The following is a 24,914-nucleotide window of genomic DNA, read 5'->3' as shown; positions in this document are numbered from 1 at the left end:
AGTATGGTCTTTTATTATATGTAAATATAGTGCTCTGTAGTTAAATTAGGTTCACTTAATTGTGGGCATGAACCTGATTACGCCACCGTTGAGGGGCAACGAAAGTCGCGATCCCACTGGCGACATTCGCGACTACCAGGTTTTGCCGGATCTTAAGCCCCCATCCCTATTCCCATGGTTGGCGAACGCAGGCTCAAGATTGTCCCTGATGTTGCTGAGAAAGGCGATTAGATGCTAGATTTCCTTCTTTGTGGCGAGCAGTTAAACCTAGGCCTCACCTATGTTCTTTGGTGAACCTAAGAAGCTCCAATGACACTACTTCAGTTTAAAGTTTATTTATTAGTGTCACAAATAGGCTTCCATTAACACTGCAATAAAGTGACAGTGAAAATCCCCTAGTCACCACACTCCGGCGGCTGTTCAGGCACACTGGGGGAGAATTAAACATGGCCAATGCACCAAACCAGCATGTCTTTCGGACTGTGGGGGAAAGCCGGCGCACCTGGAGGAAACCCACACAGACATGGGGAGAATGTGCAGACTCGACACATAAAGTGAACCAAGCCGGGAATCGAACCTGGGTCGTTGGTGCTGTGAGGCAGCAATGCTAACTACTGTGCCACTGTGCTGCCTGCAGAACAAGGGAGTTATCCCCATGTGCACCGGTCAACAGTTATCAATCATCTTTACGAAACCAGTGATCTGGTCATTGGTACATTGCTGTTTGTGGGAGCTTCCTGCACCCAATGGGCTGCTGTGTTTCCTACATTACAACAGTGTCCACTTCGAGAGTAATTAATTGGCTGTAAGGAGCTTTAGGATGTCCGGTAGGAAAAGGAAAGGAACTATATAAATGCAGCTCTTCATTTTCCTTTCATCATATTTTTATATTAAATTTGCACACAAAAGCTGCAGGAGGGGCGATTAATCCAACACAACAAAATCTTTGGAATATTTACCAACAACTCAGATCTTTGCTTTGTCTACAGTAATGAATCCAAACATGAAATTCTCTTCCAAGTTCAAAATACAGTAAGAAGTCTGACAACACCAGGTTAAAGTCCAACAGGTTTATTTGGTAGCACGAGCTTTCGGAGCGCTGCCCCTTCATCAGGTGAGTCACCTAATGAAGGGGCAGTGCTCCAAAAGCTCGTGATTCCAAATAAACCTGTTGGACTTTAACCTGGTGTTGTGAGATTACTTACTGTGCCTACCCCAGTCCAATGCCGGCAACTCCACATCAAGTTCAAAATAGTCAGATATTTTTTAAATATATGAATGATAGTAGATCAGCTCATAAAGCTGAGGATCCACAGAGAGAAAATACTTCACATGTTATGGGCGCTTGCTGCATATGGGAGACTCTCCATAAAATTTGTGAGACAGATTGTGTACAGTTTTGCAATGACTGTTTCTCCTGCCAGCTAAATTCCATTTTTATTATGCTTTATTCTTTGCTCCAACATCTGGATAACATTTGGAGATGTTTGTAATTTTCCACTGTAAAATACCCACTACTTCATTGTTACTGCAGAGATATAGGGATGTAGGTCTGTTGTGCATAGTTTTAAACATAAAATAAATATAAGCCATCGGATTGTTATCACATGCCTCAAGGTAATAACTGATTGGAGCTTCCGTTGGTGCCTTTAGCAGTCAGAAGTTTAAAATAGGGCCTGGGTGGGATTGTTGTCAGTGCAGGCTCAATGGACTGAATGGCCTCCTTCGGCACTGTAGGGATTCTATGAAAATGGTCATCTAGATTACTGTTCACTTGATGCACACTTTTCAGTATGTTTATTCTTTACAGTTAAATCAAAATACCCTACACGCTTAAGTACAGAAGTAATAAAAATGAATGATTTCAATTTGTTCCTCTGAGCGGATGGGAGGGATACCTGATGGAAATCGAGGGGGTGCGTCTTTAAATATGTACATCTGTCCCTGATGAGAGCTAGCTGTCATTTAAATTAGAATGTGACAGGCATTGTGGGATTCTCAGCAGATGAACGTAATATAGGAAGCAGAGCAGAGGCCAATGGTCTTCTTAATTTTTGTTTACTTTCCTTGTGGAACCCTTGGAGGAGCGGTGGTCTTCCTCTGAGCCTCACAACAGAAGTGTAGACCTTTGCTGCTCTGGATTCTCCTGACCCCATCCTGAAACTCACTCTCTGCAATTTCCTTAATCCCCAGCTTTAGTCTCCTGTCATCGCAACTGACTGGGGGAAATGGAGATCAAGCCCGGAAGTAAAAATCACCTTGGCCTAATATATCACCAATACCACACTCACAGCACCCCTTTATTTCAGATAGTATTTCAGCAAGTTTATTTCAGATATAAATAGGTCAATTAAATTGACCAATGGATGTCAATAGTTTATCAAGAAAATTGCGGTTAGAAACGAAGGGCAATGGAGAAGAATCAATTGGACCATCGGGAAGGGAAACTTGTAAAAGTTGCAAAAGACAACTTGGCAAGGGCCCAAAAGGGAGGAAAATGGGAGTCAACGTTTTGTTCAACAAAGTTGTATTTAGCAGCTATAAACTTGGATTTACAGAAGTTATGAACAGAAATAAAGTTGGCTTGGGCTGTTCCAGACTGATTAAGATGTCAGGTGCGATAGCCAAACCTTTTATGAGCAATGGCAGAGTGACAGAATGGTAAGAGAGATCCATGACATCAGTTCCTATCAAAAGAGACAAGAAAGTGAAAGCAGCAGCTGGATCAGGGGAAGGCGGAACTATCGGGACAAATCTTAACCTGACCTTCCCATTGGAAAACTGAGCAGATTGGGTGTAGGTTAGTATGGAAATGTGAACTCAGAACACGCCAAGAAGCAAGGCATAATTTTGAAATAATATAAAATTCTGATGTATGGAGGATGGTGGAAAAATATGTCAAATTGTTATAAAAGCTTAAGTCAGGAAGTATTCTGATCTTTGGCTGCTTGGAAGTTTGGATAAGCATTGTTGCCTGCCAAGCTCTATAATAAGACAATAACAAAGATAAAGAACTATGTTATATTAACTGTGTTAGCTAAAGGGTCTCCTGCTTAATAAACAAAAGCGCAATGCATGAGGGGCACGTAAGTTTACAATACAGGAATGGGCAATAATAAAATAATGGTAAACTGATCAGGTCAATAATAAAAAACTAGTTAGGCTGGTTAAGATGAGTGGTCACCCTGCTCAAGAATAAACTAATCAGTCACCTTATACATGACAAGGCTGGTCTCAAAAAAAGGTCTTATGACCCTTCACCCACAACCAAGAGAAGAGGAGCGTGGCAGCATGCCCTTTAAGGGGTAAGCTCTCAGAAGGTCATGTGACCAGTTGGGCCAATTAGACCGGAGCGAGTGAATCCTGGAGCTTGGATTTTCCTTGCTGAAGTTATGAAGTACGGTAGCCTTTATATTAATCTCTGTACATATTTACTTATTTTAATAAACTTTTCATTCATTAATCAAGACGATGATCACCCATCCTTGCAAGATACTGCAAGGGGATAGACTCTAGTTGGCAAGAACATCACAGCAACAATTTCAGAGCAGGAGACAGTGCCTCAATCAGCCAGAGTCCAGCGCGGTGTTTGTAAGAGTAAAGTGTGAAGACTACCTTGCTAAGTTTTTTATGTTATGCAACGTGTGCTTCCACTTAATAAACTTACTACTGCTTAGAACAAATGACTCATACCCAGAATGGTCAGTGACTAGTCAAAGCTAAAGGTCCCAAAAGTTGACTCAAATTTACATTGGTGTTACACCACATCTGAGTGGCAAGTGTCGTTGGTTGGGCTGCAAAACCAGCATGATACCCAAGGCTGTGAGTTTAGGTTACAATCCCACCAAACCATCAAGCAACAAGGGACTGCCATAGAGAATGGGATTTTGTGTAAGGTATTCTGCAAGAACTATGAAGGTACACAGAAGACAAACTGGAAAAGACCATCAAACCTGGTCCATTCAGCCATGTTGCCCCGTATAAATGCAAGTTTAATCAGAGGATGCATCATTAAGGTGGCAAATACAGAATAAGGATTAAAATGGGGCTTGAAAAAACTGAATTGCTGGCATGAACAGCATTACATGTCAACTGATGTTTGCAGTCATTAAGGTCCTGCCATTAGTAATGACCTGGTCCAAAGAAGAAGCAAGGCAGTAGTTGATGGTCAACAGTAAACCATCAAGAATTGCAGCAAGATCTGTGAACATTCTGAGTGGCATAATGTTTGGATATTAGTGAGGTGAGATTGGCTGCATTGTTTCATCATAAGTACCTACAGTCCTAATACCTGGAGCGCTGATAAGACCATGAGGAGTAAAATAGCAGAGCAAATTACTTTTGTGAAGAGATAAGTAACAAATTTGATGAGGTACGGTAGAATTGTAACACTGAAGTGTGTCATTATGAGAAAGTGTGAGGTGTGGGGCGTGAAACGGTGCAAATGTTAATAACCATCTATAATACTGAACTGCCCTGTGAGACTTAGCAGTTTCAAGGAGAGTTGTGAAATACATTCAGTGATAGACCTGTAGGAAACCAAACAGATCTACTCGCTTTCTGTGTGGAAAAGCCTGTCTTTGTTACTCAGGCAGGAAGAGATGTCCAGAACTTAGGGGGTCAAAAGAAAGACTTCAAGTGCAGTCTGGAACGTTTTCTATGATAACCCTTAAAGCAATACATGCCGTGGAAGCTGACATCTGTTGACAGTATGAATGACCATAGGACTCACTGGGACTGACAGCCATTGGCTTATGTGAATCGCAGTTGGTGACACCAGGAACTAATGAATAAAGGAGAAAGACTTGCATTTCTCACAAATTCAGGATGTTCCAAGGTACTTCACAACCAATGTACACAGATACGCAAGTACTTCCCTCTTCCCGACACAAAGTTCAACTGGGTACAAAATCCCTTTGCGAACTTTGATGATGATATCCTCACAAGTCTGACCTTGAGAGAGTGAGACAGCCTGGTGGAACTGTCCTGTGACAGTTCTTTAAAGCTGGATTTCTCTAATGACTGACTCACTTTGGCTTACAGTTTCAGAATTCCCAGAATTGTCCACCAAGGCAGTAAAGTTTCTGATGCCTTTTCCTACAACTTACCTTTGTGAAACTGGAATTTTGGGTCTTGTCACACTAAAGACCAAATATCAGAATAAACTTAACGTCGAACCAGATCTCGTTTTGCGACTGTCATCCCTGGAACCTGACTTTGATTTGATTTGATTTATTATTGTCACACGTTTTAGGATACAGTGAAAAGTATTGTTCATTGTGCGTTTATACAGGCAACACATACCAGCCGGAATTCTACCTGCTCATCTGCCACGGAATCGGAGCTGACCTTGGGTGGGAATTTCCAGTCTCACCCAAGCAAGACCGTAAAATCCCGCCCACTGTTCATAGAGTATACTGGGGAGAAGGAAAGGAGAGGGTGCAGAATATATTGTTACAGTCTAAGCTAGGGTGTAGAGAAAGATCAGCTTAATTTAAGGTCGGTCCATCCAAAGGTCTGATGGCAGCCCGGAAAATGTTCTTGAGTCACTTGATCCGTGATCTCAGACTTATTTTCCCAAGAGAAGGCGAAGGAAAATATGTCCGGTGTGCTTGGGCAGCAGGAAGTGTTGAAGGAATCAATGGATGGGAGGCTGGTTTGCGTGATGGACTGGGCTACATTCACAACCCTTTGTATAGTGTTTGACGTCTGCAAAACAGCATCAGCCTTCTCATTAGGTTAGTGTTTCCACTGGTAGCCCTACTGCAGGTAAATGTGCTGTGACGAGTGTAATGTATTTGTGAGTGTGCATCATAAACTATGAGAAATAGCCGTGTTTTTAATGTCTGTTGATATATAAGTTGACTCTCATCACATAGGCTATGTAAAAAAAATGGTTAAAGCAGCTTGCATATGGTGTGGTCCACAAAAGCCTTTGATCACAATCTAGGGTACACATTAAGGAAAAGGCTGGGAACCACTGCTCTATAGTGACAAGAGATACTTCATTTTGTGGGAAGGTCCCTTTAAGAAAATGATAGCATTGTTGGATTAATTGCATCCTGTGCTCACAAAAAATAATGATTGTCTTTTTAGGGCTCAATGGGATTTGTTGGTTACACTATATAGCAGTAAAATGAATTTCTCCATAATTCAGAGAGTTAGGGTTTATATGTCACTAATGCCTGACATTTGAACCTGCCTGAGTTACAAGTTTTGTCTGTTGTCAGCTCAGATACTTGGTAAAGTGTTCCATCCCGATGGAGAATCGTGCAGCATGTGAGTTCAGTTTACCCACGTTTCTCTTCATTTCTGACAACAGTGGAGGGGTTGGTCCTCAACTGGTGCCCAACTTGCTTCAAGGAGCTGTGTGGGATCAGAAGGAGCTCAGTTTTAACTCACTCAAAACCCAGTCACTTAATCAGCGTTAAAACTAAAGCCCAAGCCATTGTGCTGTGTTATGTCTGGATTGAGCTGCCAGAGGTGGAGGCGGGTACAATTTTGTCTTATAAAAAGCATTTAGACAGTCACATGGGTAAGATGGGTATAGAGGGATATGGGCCAAACGCGAGCAATTGGGACTAGCTTAGTGGTTAAAAAAAGGGGCGGCATGGACAAGTTGGGCCAAAGGGCCTGTTTCCATGCTGTAAACCTCTATAACTGTATGTAATTAAAGAAAAGAGACATAAATAAAAATTATAAATAAATAAAAATAAAACAGAAAGCAAATTAAATTCAAGTTTTATCCTAACTTGAAATGAAAGGAGTGCTGTGGGTGTGGAAAACCATGTTGGTATTGGTGATATATTAGGCCAAGGTGATTTTTATTCCTGGGTTTGATCTCCATTTCCCCCAGTCAGTTGCAATGACAGGAGACCAAAGCTGTGGATTAAGGAAAAGGTAAATTGCAGAGAGTGAGTTTCAGGATGGGTTCAGGAGAATCCGGAGCAGCAGAGGCCTAAGCTTCTGTTGTGAAGCCCAGGAGAAGACCACCGCTCCTCCAAGGGTTCCACAAGGAATGTAAACAAAAATTAAGAAGACCATTGGCCCCTGCTCTGCTTCCTATATTACGTTCACCTGCTGAGAATCCCACAATGCCTGTCACGTTCTAAGTTAAATGACAGCTAGCTTTCAATAATGTTGTCAGGGACAGATGTACATATTTAAAGACACATCCCCTTGATCTCCATCAAGTATCCCTCTCATCTGCTCAGAGGAGCAAATTGAAATCGAAGACTGGGAAAGAGAGGAGACCAGTGGCAGGTAAGTCCGCTAGGTGAATTTAACTGCCTTCCTACCTCATTCTGGTAAAGAAGATAATGGTCGTTATGCTGTCAATCCCCTCATTTTTCTTTGTTAAGTCTTCACAGGTCAATGATCTCAATCTTTTAAGAAAAAGGCAGTTGTGGTTTTGTACTAATGCATCCTAATTGGAAACAATAACTTGTGTTTTAACCAGTTACATGCAAGGGCAAAACGACTAACCTCTTAATTTTAAGGAAGGTTTTGAAGATGGTAATTTTAGAAACTTTATTCAAAGTTATTTATAATCAAAGTCATATCCCCACCTAGTGAACAAAGCGAGGCAGAAGATGAGGAGGTGTGAAGACCACAATAAACTAACAATACAAAATCTTCTATGAAATTATTAACTGAAGATGGACCAAACATCTTGTTCAGATTGCATGGGCTTATTATGGGGGAGATTCTCCCATTCCGAAGGGCTAATCGCGAGAGAATCGCGTGTGGGCCGATTCGCGGGATTCACGTATGCTTTCCCAACGCATGCTCATCTCTGAGCGCCAGACATCCAGTGCAGGCGGGACCAAACTGGAAACCAGTGGGAACAGCAGGTAAGTGATTATAAACTATTTTAAATCTTATTTTCATGTCATTCACAGACCCGGCACTGAAGTCTCTGGGCTCGCCAGCATCGCCCACCCCGTCAGTGAAATTTCACTCTGGTGGGGTTCAGAATAGCTCCCCACTTTTGGGGAACTCGCGGGAGACCCTGCTGGAGTGAAGGGGGGTCAATCAAGGCCCCTCAAGGGATCAGGCAGCGGAGGTGCGATACCCCCTGGGCATGGGCACCCTACCAGCTTGTGCCCCTGGCACTGCCCAAGGGGCAAAGTGTCCATGCCCAGGGGGCACCTTGGCACTGCCCACTGGGCATGGAGCAGTGCCAAGGGGTGGGGCCTAGGGGGCAGTGCCAAGGGGGCGGGGCCTATGCGGCAGGACCAGCTGGGGCAGGGCCTCGGGGGCGATTGGTGGAGGTGGGGGTTCCTGCTGCCAGTCTGCAATATGATCGATTGGGGCTGGAGGGTGGCCAGCGATCAGGGCGGGCTGGGGGGAAGCGGGGGGCGGGGGGGGGGAGCGGTGGGGCGGTCTGCAGGGAGGCCTGCCTCCTGTGGGGGTGATCTGCCGGGGTAGGGTCTGCCACGGGTGGGAGTGTCAGTCGGAGGAGGCGGGGGGGGAGAGGGGGTCTGCCTCCCATGGGGGGGGGGGGGGGGGTGATCTGTCAGGAGAATTGTCACTGTGGGGGGGGCGCGGGGGGGGGGACACTGGAGATGGGGGCACTCCGGGAGGGGTTGGGGCTAGCCCGGGAATACTTGTGGGGGCCACAATCGGGCGTGGGGGTGTCGGGAGGTGCAACACAGCAAAATCCCAGGGTTGGCCAGCGATTGAGCTGGCCAAGAAACTACAGGCTGAGAGTTTGAGGCCACTGCACATGCGCAGAGTTCTGGAACTGTCAGCCTCTGGTGTGAATAGGCCCCGATCCCCAATCTTTTAAAGATATTCACCATTGCAGCCTCTGCATGGCGCAGAGTGTGGGAGATTCTAGTGTGAACTCCCACTAAAAAAACAATCGTGATTTATACCAGTTTTCCTGCAAATTCAGCACTTAGAACATTTTTGGGAGAATCGCCCCCTATGAGTCTAAGAATCAAATCGCATTTGTCCTTTCAATTCTAAATTAACATACACAGCAGACAAATAGTATAGAGAATGTTTTGCAATACTTTTTAAGTTCTTTAACTTCCGATCCAATTTCAGATATAGCACAAATTTTCATTGCTCTATCTCACATCATCATAATGCATACTTGTAATTGAGAAACATGGGTGGACAGCAAGGGCCCATTGTACAGCTTCTGTTCCCAATGTTGGCTGCAAAGCCCAAGAATGAAGATTTCAGGAACCCAACCTTTAAATACTACCCCATCTGTCCTGGCCCTGCAAAATGATCACTTGCTGAAGTCACAGACCAGTTCAAAATGTGTATACATGCACAGCATGCCCATATTCCAGTGTAGAGTGGCATGGGAAATGGCAATTTAATTCAGTTCACAGGAATGTTGACACCGTACAGGATGCTGTAATGGATTAAACAACATTGAGCCAAGTTAATGAAGTGTTGGTCTGAACTCTGCCATGTTTATGTTTGATATGAGAATGCTCCAAATTAAAACTAGATACCAAAAATGGAAAGTGTTTCTGAGCCTTGCCATTCTCCCACCAGGGTGGACAAGAAACTTCAACAAAATATCTAACTTTCTGAAAAGTCACGTGCCGCGATTTTACTGGCTCACCCCAATCATTGATGGGTGCAGCAAATTGGCAAAATCGCGTGAGAGCCGAGAAATTAGAATCACACCTGATTTCCCGCCTCTCACGATCTTCCCGCACATTTCCAACAAGAAGCTGAATAAATTATTTAAATATATTGAAAACAGCATTAACATGCGATCAGCGAGCCCAGGACGCAATCATCCAGGCTCACTTGCCTTGTGGCCTCACCGGGAGAGGTTCTCTGGCGAGGAAAACACCTGGTCCCCACGAACGGGGAACAGTCATGTTGGCCTCCCTGGTAGACCGGAGGCCATTGAGGCTCCCCAGGGAGGTCAAGGGCAAGAGCGGGGGTTCCCCTTGGGCAGTGCCAGCTTGGCAGTGGCAGCTTGGAATCCTGGCAGTGCATACCAGCCACTTTAGCATTGCCCGCCAGGGTGCTTGGAAATGCCCACTGGGCAGAGGGTGGGGCTTGAAGGGGCAGGATCTGAAGGGGCAGGGGCAGACCAGGGTGGTCCAGCTACATGGGGCAGGGCCTGCTGCCACAGTATTTGTGATCGGAATGGAGAGGGAGGGAGGCCTGCTGCCACTCTGCAGGTAATTGGTGGGGAGAGAGGGGGATCCGCTGCCACTCTGCTTGTGGTCAGTATGTGGAAGGAGGGGATCCACTGCCACTGCAGGCAATCTGTGGAGGGGTAGGGGGGCAAGATCGATCTGGGAAGCGAGGGGGGGAGGCGATACTTCCAGGCGGTGTGAGGCTCACGATGGACTGCGGACCCCTGCAGTAGCTGGCAGAGGCTGGCTGGGTTGAGTCTGGCTGCAACAGCAGAGGCCTGACAGGTCTATCACTTAGACCTGTCAGGCATCTGTTGTTGTAATTGCGCATGTGCAGACCACTGTGGTTTTCTGCACATGCGTAATAGCTTCCTCTGCTGCTACAGCAGGCTGGCTGGTGATTTAAGCCACACCCACTCCAATAAATTCTCTGGAATGGTCTAGCCCGTTTTTTACTTGTCGAATTCCGTAAGATTCGGAGTAAAGACTTGCCCAAAAAACGGATCTGAAACTCTCCTGTCTTCATGCTAGCTGGACACTTTGAACTTTTGTCATAAAATCACCCCCACGCTTTCTAACTCTTTCTCAGTGATAGAGCAGAATTTTCCCAGCTGACTTGCAATCACAATGTCAGGGAGCAGAAAGTGGATATGAGAGATGTTTAATCTCAATCTTCTCACAGCTGGGGCATTAAGAAACTGCCTCTGGAAACCCCATCCAACGAAGAATGGCTGGCAGACCAGGGAAGGAGAAGGCCCAAAAGAAGGGTGTGCAGCCATAACTAACCTGTAGCCCCATTGGAGGAGGTGGGCACTATTGAGGAAGGCAGGAAACTATGGGACGCTTCAAGATGGATCATGGGGAAAACAAATCCTGCATAGGATGTGTCGCAGCTGTCAGGTCATGAGTGTGGCAGGGGAATCTTCCACAGAATGTGTTTGTGGCCATAATTATGGCCGTCGCATCCCAGCACCCCAGCAAGCCCACAATAGGTTGATAAAGGTGAAGGCATTAATGGCCTCCTTCAGAGGCAACTTCCAAGCCGTCACCAATCTCCTGACTCATCCTGGTGTGATGATAGTGTGCTGTTGATATATTTAAGTTTAAGGGAATGTTTTAAGATTCAGTTTTTTCTACAGGTAGTCAGTATGTCTGGGAGGAATACAGCTCAGATGCTGGGAGAGCAGGATAGATATTCACTTTAGCCATGTAGTGTTTAGTGAGAAAGAGCTAATGGGGTTCTGCTTAAAAAAAAGTCCCCTGGAGTTTTTGATTAAAGGAATGAAAGGTCGGTTTAGGTATGTAGGATCATGTGATAATGTGGCTAATGGCAGAAGCTAGGTCTGTAGCAAAGAAACAGTTTTCAGTTCTGGCTGGGGTTTGTTTACAGGTCTACAAGGTGCTCTGAAATTCAAAATCTTTCTCTGAAAGCTTTGAGACTGTGTACACTACTTGTGGCAAGCATATTTATGGTTGCTAACTGTACTTGAAGTGGTTTTTAAGCCTGTAAGAAGAATATTGCTCATTTGGAACTGAAACAGTGATAAGTTAGAAATTATAGTTGTTTCTTTTCGTGTTGAGACATTGTTCAACGGGTGATATTGCTTCATTTGTTGGATGTTATAGTTAAAGTATGTTATTAAATAAAGTTTGTTTTACCATAAAAGATCCCTGATTTGTCAACGGAATCACTCTTGAAGTGAAACAGCTGATCCTCATGTTTACGCCAAAATAGAAAAAATTTTGGGGTCTAGTCTGGTTTCATAATATACCGTGGAGTCCTGAATCAGGATGTTAACATTGGGGATGTCCTCACACTGTCCACAAGTGGGCTCTTACTTGGGGTAATTGGTTACCCACCTCTGTTGGCAAAAGCCTCCAGCCTCGCCTCTGTGGGGCTGGGAAAATCCAGCCCATGGTCGCCAAATCCTTCAATTCAGACACAACTTATGTCAATTCCTCCTGAAAGGTATGAGAATGTTGTCAATATGTGTTCTGTTTTGGGGGAAGATACCGCTTGAGTAAGGGCTGAACACCTTGCAACTCATTCACTGACCTGGAAAGGACTCAAGCCAAATTTATTCAAATAGTTAATAAACATGAGGAAACCATGCGAATGGTTTTATAGTAAATAAAAATAAAAACCAGCCATGGATCTGGTTAATGTCTGAAGAAATGCCTCAGGCCAAACTCTGTCGGTAGTTTCTAAAGATCAGTTTAAGCTGTTGCTAAATACACAAAGAAGACTAATGTGGACTCCACATTGCAATTACTGCATAGATTGTTTGTATTTTAACCATGGGACATGACCTAACATTTTATCTTACTCCCATTCTATGAGGAATAATAACATTTGTGATTTCAACTAAAATGGCAGCTTCGTGCCCTTGTCTAGTGAAGAGATTGCCCAATGTATCCATGTTACATGGCAGTAATTACCTCCACCTTCACAGAAGCAAGTCTCCCCTGTAGCAACTTAACTGGCCATTGTTACGCGCAAAGGTATTTGCTACCCCAATTTAACTTGGCATATTGCATGTGGCAGTTGTGTCCCTGATAATAGATATTTCAATGTCATCATCTGAGGATACTTACAATATTATTTCCTAAGATTAATCATCAATAGAAGCCCAGCATGTGTTCCTCACCCCTAATTCACCTTGAGGATGTTTTGATTATACCTGTGTGTTAAATGACGAAGCCTCGCTGAAGGATGAAAACCTACGCTACAGGTTCATAGAATCCATACAGTGCAGAAAGAGGCCATTCAGCCCATCGAGCCCACAATCACAATTCCACTCAGGCCCTACCCCCATACCCCCACGCATTTATCCCGCTACCCCCTGACACTAAGGGGCAATTTCGCATGGCCAATCCACCTAACCCGCACATTTTTGGACTGTGGAAGGAAACCAGAGCACCCGGAGGAAACCCACGCAGATAAGGAGAGAACGTGCAAACTCCACACAGACAGTGACCCAAGGCCGGATTTGAACCCGATCCTTGGCGCTGTGAGAAAGCAGTGCCATCCACTGTGCCACCGTGCCGCCTTAGGTTACCAGAAAGTTTCAAAAGATTGATAAGAAGATTACAGTAATGAAACAATAGTGTTTCTGTGGTAGCGTGGCCCCTTTAAGGGGACATTCTCTGAGGGCCATGCAATTGGGCCAGATCCTATGAACTGCCAAGGTGGGAAACTGAGCCAATTGGGAGTGAGGGCACGTATCCTGAGCCCGGGGGGGGGTGGTGGAGGAGCACAGTTGGAGCCAGGGAGGAGAATTGTATAGTCTCATAGTTGATTCTGTCTGACCTTTTTGTTGTAAATACCTTGTTTATCGCTTGCAAATAAATCCTTTGTTACTTTGAGTCAGACTGAGTCACCGTCTGTTGATTATAGTTTTGATAATGAATTGTTACAAAAGGTGCAGCCTGTGAGAAGAGTGGGGTTGAAGTTTATTGGGATGTCATTTATCCCCAGCAACCAGCCCCACCACCCCCATCCCATCCTCCACCCCTCCTCCACCAACTCCTGGGGGATCAAAGGCAGGAAAGTACGTTGGCTGGCTGTGGGATCCAGTGAGGGATGAACTGGCAGTGGCCCATTAAGTAGCCACTTCTGGGGGTGGCCATTGACTTAAGAACAGCAGCCTGCCCTGCCCCATCTGCCCCCGCCTAGCGCACCACACCATGCCCAGCGCACCCCATCCTGCCCATCCCAGCCCCTCCCTGCCTCACCCCCAACGTTACTCCATTGCTGACAATGGAACATTTCTATTTCTTTTATCAGCAGGTCAATAATCTGCAATGCATATGAAAAGGGAATGTTCAGTGAATGAACGTATCTTCAGTAAAATGGGTGCCAATATCACCAAAGGATTACAACTATGTGGGCTAGAGTATTCATACTATTAAGGTGTCAATGGGCTGGATTTTCATCCACAAATTGGACAATTATTCACCCCCCCCACCACCGCCCCCTCCCCGGGCAAACACAATGTAAAGCGTGATGATGTCAGGCTGGGTTAATTTGGAATAACCAAGTAGCACTCTAAGGAGCTTGTTAACCACACAATCGTCTGAAATGTTTTGTTGCCCGTTGCATTTATCTGTCGTTGACCATGAAAATGTTTGGGAGTGTTTTACCACAGCTTGGAGGTGACACAAGGCCAAAAGGGAAGTCCTGCCATCGGGACCTTGGCTGAATGTCACAGCAGATTCTACACGGGAAAAGTGCATCATAGAATAAGTCACTAGGTGACTTTGAGATGAGATGAATGTTGACCATCACAATAGCAGCTTAAAACAAACTGTGACCTTGCCAGTGATGATCTATTTTTTCAAGTACAGGCCGTGCTTCTTTTATGCAGAATTGAAGAGATTGAGAGAGGCTTGCAAATTTGGTGCCAAGTGACCAATGACACTGCTGTCATCCACAAACTGTCAGATCACGTATACCTACACTGATCAGTTTACATTTGGCACGGAGATGACTGAGAATGTCCAGTTTTGGACTGGTAATGTCCAGTTTTCCAACTGGACTTTACTTAATGCAGATACCTGTCAGCAGTTGGTCTTTGATGAGGTAATTGGACACTATCAGGTAGATTGCCAAAAGGGTAGGAGCTATCGCCCAACCTTGTTTGACCCACATTTGGATTTTCAAGGCATTTGTTTCAGATCTTCCACTCAAGACACCACACCACCTCTCTCAAAAGACCACTATTGACAAGGAAATCCAACATTGGAGCAGCCAAGCCAGTTCAGCCTTCTACAGCCTGTTTCCAAAATGTGTATGAGCACTTAAATGATGAGATCCAAAGCCATGAAAGAGTACATAAGGAATTCTTTATCTCACTTAGCACACAAAATACATTTCTATGTAGAATGGTGATCACTAAAAAATTTAATCAAAGTTTCTATGTTTCTACGTTTCTATGTTTCAAACTATGTCAGCAAGTGTTTGACAACAAAGACTTGTGCAAATGAGCAAAAGTATATTGAATAATTGTTGTCACCACATCCCTACACTTCAGTGAGACCTAGATATAAGAACACCAGAGAAATTCCATCAGCAGCAGCTCCACCACATCCATTGGATTCAAAGGGAGGATCAGCGAACAACCTCTAGTGTCCTTCTTGAAGCCAGCTCCATAAGTGTTCAGGCAAGACTCCGACAAAATTAATTTTGATGGACTACATGTCATGACCTTGTTATCTAATTTCTCAAATGGGCAACATTTCAGAGGGGGGACAAAGAAAATGCTTCAAAGGCATTTTGGAGGTCTCCTTGAAGGACAGTAGCATTGATATCTATGAGCAGAATTTTACGGCCTTGCTCGAGCGAGACCAGAAATTCCCGCCCAAGGTCAATGGACATTTCTGTTGTTTGCCCCTCGTCTGCTCCAATTCAGAAAATTCAGAACGGTAGTGTTCTGACAAATGGCTAAGAGAAGTTTGCAATTTATTCATTCAGAATGGTGGCAAGTTGTCCATCTGGCTGCATCACGCATTGAATCACGATGGCCGGAATCCCCCCCTATCCCCCACTGCCCCCCCCGCTGCCCCCCCCCCCCCCCGCTGCTCCCCCCCCCACCCAGACACTCCCCCTCCCCCTCCCCACCTTCCCCACCCCCCCACCCCCACCCCTCCACCCCTCCACCCCCCCCCCCCCCCCCCCCCCCACCACCACCCAGGGCCCTCGGCTGGTTTTGCCATGGTGGAGTCAGTGAACAATTAGTCACTAGCAGGATCTTCCAGTCCTGTCAAAGTCTATGGACTTTTGTGGGACTTGCTCCTCCCCCCGGCCCCCCCACCATCACCGGGGAACCCATCGTGAGGGGTTGACTTCAGTGGGACTGGAAGATCCTGCTGGTGGGGGGGGGGGGGGGGGAGGGGGGGGGGTGGCGGGGTGGTGGAGCGGGAAAATCCCACCCAGTGGGCGAGATTCTCTGGCCTCCACGTGACATGTTTCTCACGGTTAGATATGGCACACCGTTAGCGAATGGCGGGATCTCCTGGTCCCACCACTGTCAATGGGATTTCCCATTGACTCCATCCCACACTCTGGAAAACTCATGGCTGGGGTGCGCAGTCAGTAGGATCAGATAATCCCGCCGGTGTGAACAGCCAGAAAGTTCTGGCCAATGTCTTCATAATGAGACAGAGTGACGGTAGATAAGGAAAGAAAAGGAAGCAAATCCCTGCACTTCAGATCCTACAGCATTTTGGAAGGTGTTGCCCCATGTTGCCAAAGATCTGCAGGTCAGGAATTGGTCTCCTCAGACATGTGAAGCCACCTAACAGAAACGCTCGACCCTGGGTAGGATGTCATTCTTGAATCAAAGGACAGCCAATTCTGACGATTCCCCTCATTGCATCTCTGGGAAAATTATTGACATTTTTAGTTATAGCTTTTTAAAGGTGTTTTCACACCTTAATATGGATGCTTCAGAATGTGTTGACTAAAACTGTGTAAATGAGAAATTAGATATTATTTAAGAAGCTTGTGTTGAAATGTCTTGAGTGTGGTGACTCGGGGATTTTCACAGTAACTTCACTGCAGTGTTAATGTAAGCTTACTTGTGACACTAATAAATAAACTTAAATTTAAGTAGCAGCATTACCATCCTGTTGCTGTAATATGCTCAAATTCTACTCATTAAGAGATTTGAAAGTCAACAACTGCACATTAATCTACAGTAAATGAAATTTAATTGTACATGCAGTAACTTAGATTAAATTTTTTAGTGATCACCATTCTACATAGAAATGTATTTTGTGTGCTAAGTGAGATAAAGAATTCCTTATGTACTCTTTCATGGCTTTGGATCTCATCATTTAAGTGCTCATACACATTTTGGAAACAGGGGGAATGCTCATTTTTCACAAGGCCAATTAATTAACACCGAGTCTAAAACTATTACAGAACAGTTAAGACATGAAGAATATCTTTGGACTTGCATTAGAAAATGTCTTTCGGGTAAGGTTTTGTTGATCCAATGGATTCTTTGCAAAGTGGGACATTGAAGAGTGAGATGAAGGCATTGACCTCTGTAAAAGACTTAAGTACAAATCGCCCATTTTTAGCTATTTAGTGACGACAAATCACACCAGCATTTGAAAGTTCAGGACAGAACTGCTTGTGGTTATGAAGTGCATGTCAGTGATGTAAACTTATGAAGATGAAGCTTTCAGTACTGATTCCTACCACTGTGGTAACTGTCCTGGACCTTTTTGGCTTGTTGCCACTGCATTAGGAAAGTCAAGTATATTTCTTTTTGGAGTTGATGATTTCCAGTCAAAAATTCTTTCTCACATTCAAAGCTGTGCATCAAAATGATATGACACTTGTATATGCAGTTGTTACTTACTGTCAAACCCCACTACTTATTGATTGGAATGTATCAGCAATGATTCACTTGCGGCTGACGGCCAATTACAAATAGACTGCATTTGTTCTCAAATCGTTATTTGTCTAGTTTGGGGTACATTTAATTTTCAGGAGTATTGGCCACATGGTGTCCCAAAGATCAGCAAATGTGGAGAACACAACAAATCCCAGCCTCATTAATGAGGCTAATTTTTGTGCTGAAGTTAAATGTAATTACACTAAACATGGCACGGTGGCACAGTAGGTAGCACTGCTACATCACAGCGCCAGGGACCCAGGTTCAATTCCGGTCTCGGCTCACCGTCTGTGTGGAGTTTTCATATTCTCCCCGTGTCTGCGTGGGTTTCCTCCGGGTGCTCCGGTTTCCTTCCACAGTCCAAAGATGTGCGGGGTAGGTTGATTGGCCATGCTAAATCGCCCCTAGTGTCAGGGGATTAGCAGGGTAAATATGTTGGGTTCTAGGAATAGGGCTTCGGTGGAATTGTGGTCGGTGCAGACTCGATGGGCCGAATGGCCTACTTCTGCACTGTAGGTATTCTAAATTGCTGAATCACTGTGATTATTTTTCAAATACAGTCTCAGAAAGGAATGTTGTTTCAGTGCGTTTTTGTAGTATTTTCTATGGTGCTGGGTTATTAAAGAAAACTACCACGATTTTGAAAGACTTGAATCTTCTCGGATCAGAATCTTCCCCATTTCTGTTGAATCATTTTTAAGTTAAATGGTGTTCAAGTGCCAAATGTTCTCTCTGTGCTAACAGAGTGTATATCACTAGCCCAAAGCATTATCAATGCATTTTTTGTCAACGAAAGATGTAAATGTCAAGACGATGGGCGGAATTCTCCCAAAAGATTTCTAAGGGCGCGATCTTACGAAAAGAGCTCATCGTGTCCGATTTTTAGCAAGGCAAGGTGGTAAGATCGGGAGAGAGGCAAGAAATGGGAAATGCACGCAGGCTTCCCCGATCAGACTGGCCCTGTTTTGCTCAGCAAGTAATTAATGAGTCCTGGATGATATCTGAACCACCCTGCCAGTCGGGATTCTCACCGATGAGAATCACAGATGTCTCTGCCAGTGCAGACCAGACGTGATGGCCTCACCAGAGGCCATTGAAATGGTCAGGGGCATGGACAGCAGCACCCATGGAGCAGTGTCTGCCTGGCACTATGGCACTGGCTACCTGGTACCCTGGCACTGCCCACCAGGCACCATGACACTGCCTACTGAGCACCCCGGTGCTGCCCATAACTCTGCCAGGAGCAATGTCAAGGAGGCGGGGCTTGAGTGAGGGTGGAGCCTGTGGGATGGAGCTATGACAGGGTGGGAGGGAAGGAAGAACTATGGAGATGGGGCAGTCGGTGGGGGGAGTGGCAATCTCTGTGGGGTGGGTGGGAGAATGGGCAATCGGCAGCATGGGGGGTCCAGTGTGTGTGAGGCAGGTAAGCAGGGGGTAGACAGGCACAAGAAGTGATCAGCGTGGAGAGGGAGGTCCCATTGTGTGTGAGGGGGGTAAGAGGGGGGAAGCGGCAGGAGATCTTGCTTGCGCAATGGCACTCTTGGAGCTCAGCTGCCAGGTGAACTCAGGCTCCACCCCAACCCCACCTAGGTCCTATAGGATTGCACTTTGAATTTCGCACAAAAAACAGGTCTGAAACTCTCCTGCTTTCTTGTTCGTCGGCACTCAGAATTCCTTTCATTAAATCGCACCCCCACAGGTTGCAAACTGACACAGCACAGTGTAAACTTTTTAAAATACACGGACTGACTGACACAGCACTGTGTAAACTTTTAAATTACACAGACCGCTGACACAGTGCTGTGAAAACTATTTAAAATACACAGACTAACACAGCACTGTGAAAACCTTTTACAATAAACACACACCACCTGACACAGCACCGCAAAACTATTTAAAATACACTGACTGACGTAGCGCTGTGAAAATCTTTAAAAATACTCGGACTGATGGAGACAGTGCTGTGAAAATGATTTAAAATACACAGACTGACAGACACAGCACAGTGAAAACTTTTTGAAATACACAGATTGATTGACACAGCGCTGCGAAAACATTATAAAATATATGGGCTGAATGACACAGCATGATGTAAACTTTATAAAACTTACCGGCTAACTGAGACAGCGCTGTGAAATCTTTTTAAAATACACAGACTGGCTGACACAGTGTTGAGAAAACTGTAAAATAAACGGACTGACTGAGACAGTGCTGTGAAAAATATTAAAAATATACAGACTGACTGACGCAGCACTGCGTAAACTTTATAAAATACAGAGGCTGACTGACACAGCACAGTGAAAACTATTTAAAATACACACACCTAACACCGCACTGCGAAAACCTTTTACAATAAACACACACCAACTGACACAGCACTGCAAATCTATTTAAAATACACAGGCTAACTGACACAGCAAGGTGAAAACTTGTTAAAATACACAGACCGACTGACACAGCACTGTGAAAATGTTTAAAATACACAGGCTGCATACTGATGCAGCACTGCGTAAACTTTATAAAATACACAGACCGACACATAGTGCTGTGAAAACCTTATAAAATACACAGACTGACTGACACAGCAAGGTGAAAACTTTTAAAAATACACAGGCTGACTAACACGGCACTGTGAAAATGGTTTTAAAAAGACAGCTAATTGACACAGCGCTGTGCAAACTATTTAAAGTACACAGGCTGACTGACACAGCACTGTGAAAACTTTTTTAAATTCACGGACTGACTGACACAGCACTGTGTAAATGTTTAAATTACACAGACCGCTGACACAGCACTGTGAAAACGTTTTAAAATACACAGACAGACTAAGTCCGCACTGTGAAAAGTTTTTAAAATACACAGACTGATGCAGCACTGTGAAATCTATTTAACATACACTGACTCACTGACACAGCACTGTGAAAACCTTTTACAATAAATACATACCGACTGACACAGCACTGAAAACTATTTAAAATAGACAGACTGACTGAGACAGCGCTGTGAAAACTATTTAAAATACACGGACTGACTGACATAGCACTGCGTTAACTTTATAAAATACACAGACTGACTGACACAGCACGGTGTAAACTTTATAAAATACACAGACTGACTGGGGCAACGGTGCGAAAACTTAAAAAAATACACAGACTAACCAATAGCACTGTGAAAACTTTTTAAAATATACACACCAACTGACACAGCACTGTGCAAACTATTTAAAATACACAGGCTGACTGGCACAGCACTGTGAAAACATTTTATAACGCACAGGCTAACTGACACAGCACAGCGTAAACTTAATAAAATACAGTCTGAATGACATAGCACTGCGTTAACTTTATAAAATACAGATGCTGACTGACACAGCGCTGTGAAAACTTTATAAAATACACAGACTGACTGACACAACGTTGCAAAAACTTTAAAAAATACACAGACTAACAAATAGCACTGTGAAAACTTTTTAAAACATACACACCGACTGACACAGCACTGTACAAACTATTTAAAATACACAGGCTGACTGGGACAATGCTGAGGAAACTATCTAAAGTACACAGACTGACTGACAGTGCTGTGAAAACTTTTAAAAATACACAGACTGACTGACGCAGTGCTGTGAAATCTATATAAAATACACAGACTGACTGACGCAGTGCTGTGAAATCTATATAAAATACACAGACTGACTGACGCAGTGCTGTGAAAACTTTTTAAAATACATGGGCTGACTGACTCAGGATGGTGTAATCTTTATAAAATACACAGGCTGAATGATGCAGCATTGCGTAAACTTTATAAAACTTTATAAGACTGAAATAACGCTGTGAAAACTTTTAAAAATACACAGGCTGACTAACAGCACTGTCCAAACTATTTAAAAAACACGGGCTGACTGGGACAGCCCTGAGGAAACTATTTAAATTACACAGACTGACTGACACAGCACTGTGAAAACTTTTTAAAACACACAGAACTGGCTGCCACAGCACTGCGAAATTTTTTAAAAATACACAGACTGACTGACAGCGCTGAGAAAACTATTTAAAATACACAGACTGACTAACACAGCACTGCATAAACTTTATAAAATACACAGGCTGACTGACCCAGACCTGCGTAAACTTTATAAATACACAGACAAACACAGCACTGTGAAAACTTTATAAAATACACAGACTAACTGACACAGCACTGTGAAATTTTTTTAAATACACAGGCTGCATACTGACACAGCACTGTAAACTATTTAAAATACACAGATGGACTAACACCGCACTGTGAAAACCTTTTACAATAAACACACACCAACTGACACAGCATCGCAAAACTATTTAAAACACACATACTGACTGACACAGCACTGTGTAAACTTTATAAAATACACAGACTGACTGACACAACACTGCGAAAACTTTTTAAAATACACAGACTAACCAATAGCACTGTGAAAACTTTTTAAAACATACACACCGACTGACACAGTACTGTGCAAACTATTTAAAATACACAGGCTGACTGGGACAATGCTGAGGAAACTATCTAAAGTACACAGACTGACTGACAGTGCTGTGAAAACTTTTTAAAATACACAGACTAACACCGCACTGTGAAAATCTTTTACAATCAACACACACCAGCTGACACAGCACTGAAAACTATTTAAAATAGACAGACTGACTGACACAGCACTGTGAAAACTATATAAAATACACAGACTGACTGACACACTGCTGTGAAAACTTTTTAAAATACATGGGCTGACTGACTCAGGATGGCGTAATCTTTATAAAATACACAGGCTGAATGACGCAGCACTGCGTAAACGTTATAAAATACACAGACTGACTAACACAGCACTGCATAAACTTTATAAAATACACAGGCTGACTGACACAGCACTGCATAAACTTTATAAAATACACAGGATGACTAACACAGCACTGCGAAAACTATTTAAAATACACAGGCTGACTGACACAGCGCTGTGAAAACTTTATAAAATACACAGTCTGACTGAGATAGCACTGTGAAAACTCTTTAAAATACAAATGCTGACTAACACAGTGCTGTGAAAACCTTTTGAAAAACACAGACCGACTGACATAGAGTTGTGAAAACAATTTAAAATGCACCGACTGACTGACACTGCACTGTGAAAACTATAATACACAGACTGACTGACACAGTGCTGTCAAAATCTTTAAAAATACACAGACTGATTGAGACAGTGTTGTGAAAACGATGTAAATTGCACAGACTGACTGACACAGCACTGTGAAAACTATTTAAAATACAAACTGAGACAGCGCTCTGAAAACTTTGAAAAATATACAGTCTGACTGAGACAGCACTGTGAAAACTTTTTAAAATACACAGGATGACTGACACAGTGCTGTGAAAATGTTTTAAAATACACAGGCTGACTGACAAAGCATTTAGTAAACTTTATAAAATGTCCATGCTGCATACTGACACAGCACGATGTAGACTTTTAAATACACAAACTGACTGACACAGTACTGTGAAAACATTTTAAAATACACAAACTGACTGAAATAGCACTGCGTAATCTTTATAAAATACACAGGCTGACACACAGTGCTGTGAAAACTTTATAAAATACACAGACCGACTGACACAGCGCTGTGAAAACTTTTTAAAATACAGACCGACTGACACAGCGCTGTGAAAACGTTTAAAAATACACAGGCGGCATACTGACACAGCACTGTGTAAACTTTTAAAAATGCATAAGCTGACTCACATAGCGCTGTGAAAACTATTTAAAATATGCAGACTGACTGACACAGCGCTATGAAAACTTTTTAAAATACGCAGACTAACTGACACAGCGCTATGAAAACTTTTTAAAATATGCAGACTGACTGACACAGTGCTGTGAAAATGTTTTAAAATGCACAGGCTGCATACTGACACAGTATTATGTAAACTTTGTAAAATACACTGGCTGAGCGTCACAGCGCTGTGAAAACTTTTTAAAATACACAGACAGACTGACACAGCACTGTGAAAGCTCTTTAAAATACACAGGCCGACTGAGGCAGTGCAATGAAAACGTTTAAAAATACACAGGCAGCATACTGACACAGCACTATGTAAATTTTTTTTAATGCATAAGCTGACTCACACAGCGCTGTGAAAACTATTTAAAATACGCAGACTGACTGACACAGTGCTGTGAAATCATTCTAACATACATGGACTGACATAGAGCTGAGAACGTTTTTTAAAATACACAGACTGACACAGCGCTGGGAAAACTTTATAAAATACACAGGCTAACTGACACAGCACTGCGTAAACTTTATAAAATACACAGGCTGACTGAGACAGCGCTGTGAAAACTTTTTAAAATACACAGGCTGACTGACACAGCACTGTGAAAACCTTTTGAAAGGCACAGACTGACTGACACAGCGCAGTGAAAACTATTTAAAATACACAAACTGTCTGAGACAGCGCTGTGAAAACTATTTAAAATACACAAACTGTCTGAGACAGCGCTGTGAAAACTATTTAAAATACACAGACTGACTGACAAAGAGCTGTGAAACTATTTAAAATACACAGACCGACTGACACAGCGCTGTGAAAACTATTTAAAATACACAGACTGACACAGCGCTGTGAAAACTTTATAAAATACACAGGCTAACTGACACAGCACTGCGTAAACTTTATAAAATACACAGGCTGACTGACACAGCGCTGTGAACATGTTTTAAAATGCACAGGCTGCATACTGACACAGTATTATGTAAACTTTGTAAAATACACTGGCTGAGCATCACAGCGCTGTGAAAACTTTTAAAAATACACAGACTGACTGACAAAGAGCTGTGAAAACTATTTAAAATATACAGACTGACAGACACAGCACGGTGTAAACTTTATAAAATACACAGGCTGACTGAGACAGTGCTGTGAAAACCTTTTTAAATACACAGGTGGCATACTGCCACAGCACTGTGTAAACCTTTTAAAGTACACAGGCCGACTGACACAGCGCTGTGAAAACCTTTTAAAATACACAGACTGACTGAGACAGCGCTGTGAAAACTTTTAAAAATCCACAGGCTGACTGACACAGCGTTGAGAAAACTTTGTAAAATACACAGACCGTCGACACAGCGCTGTGAAATCTTTTTAAAATACACAGACTGGCTGACACAGCACAGTGTAATTTTTTTTAAAATACACAGACTGACTGACACCGCGCTGTGAAAACATTTTAGAATACTCAGGCTGTGGAACACAGGTCAATACACACCAGCCGGAATCCCCATCCCAGAGGAGGCATATTTCACAAACACAATTTTCATGAATAGAGGTAATAGAGGTATATAAGATGTTGAGA

The sequence above is a fragment of the Mustelus asterias genome, chromosome 13 (genome assembly GCF_964213995.1).
Source record: "Mustelus asterias chromosome 13, sMusAst1.hap1.1, whole genome shotgun sequence".
NCBI classification, from domain to species: Eukaryota; Metazoa; Chordata; class Chondrichthyes; order Carcharhiniformes; family Triakidae; genus Mustelus; species Mustelus asterias.
This window is presented reverse-complemented; position numbering follows the sequence as displayed.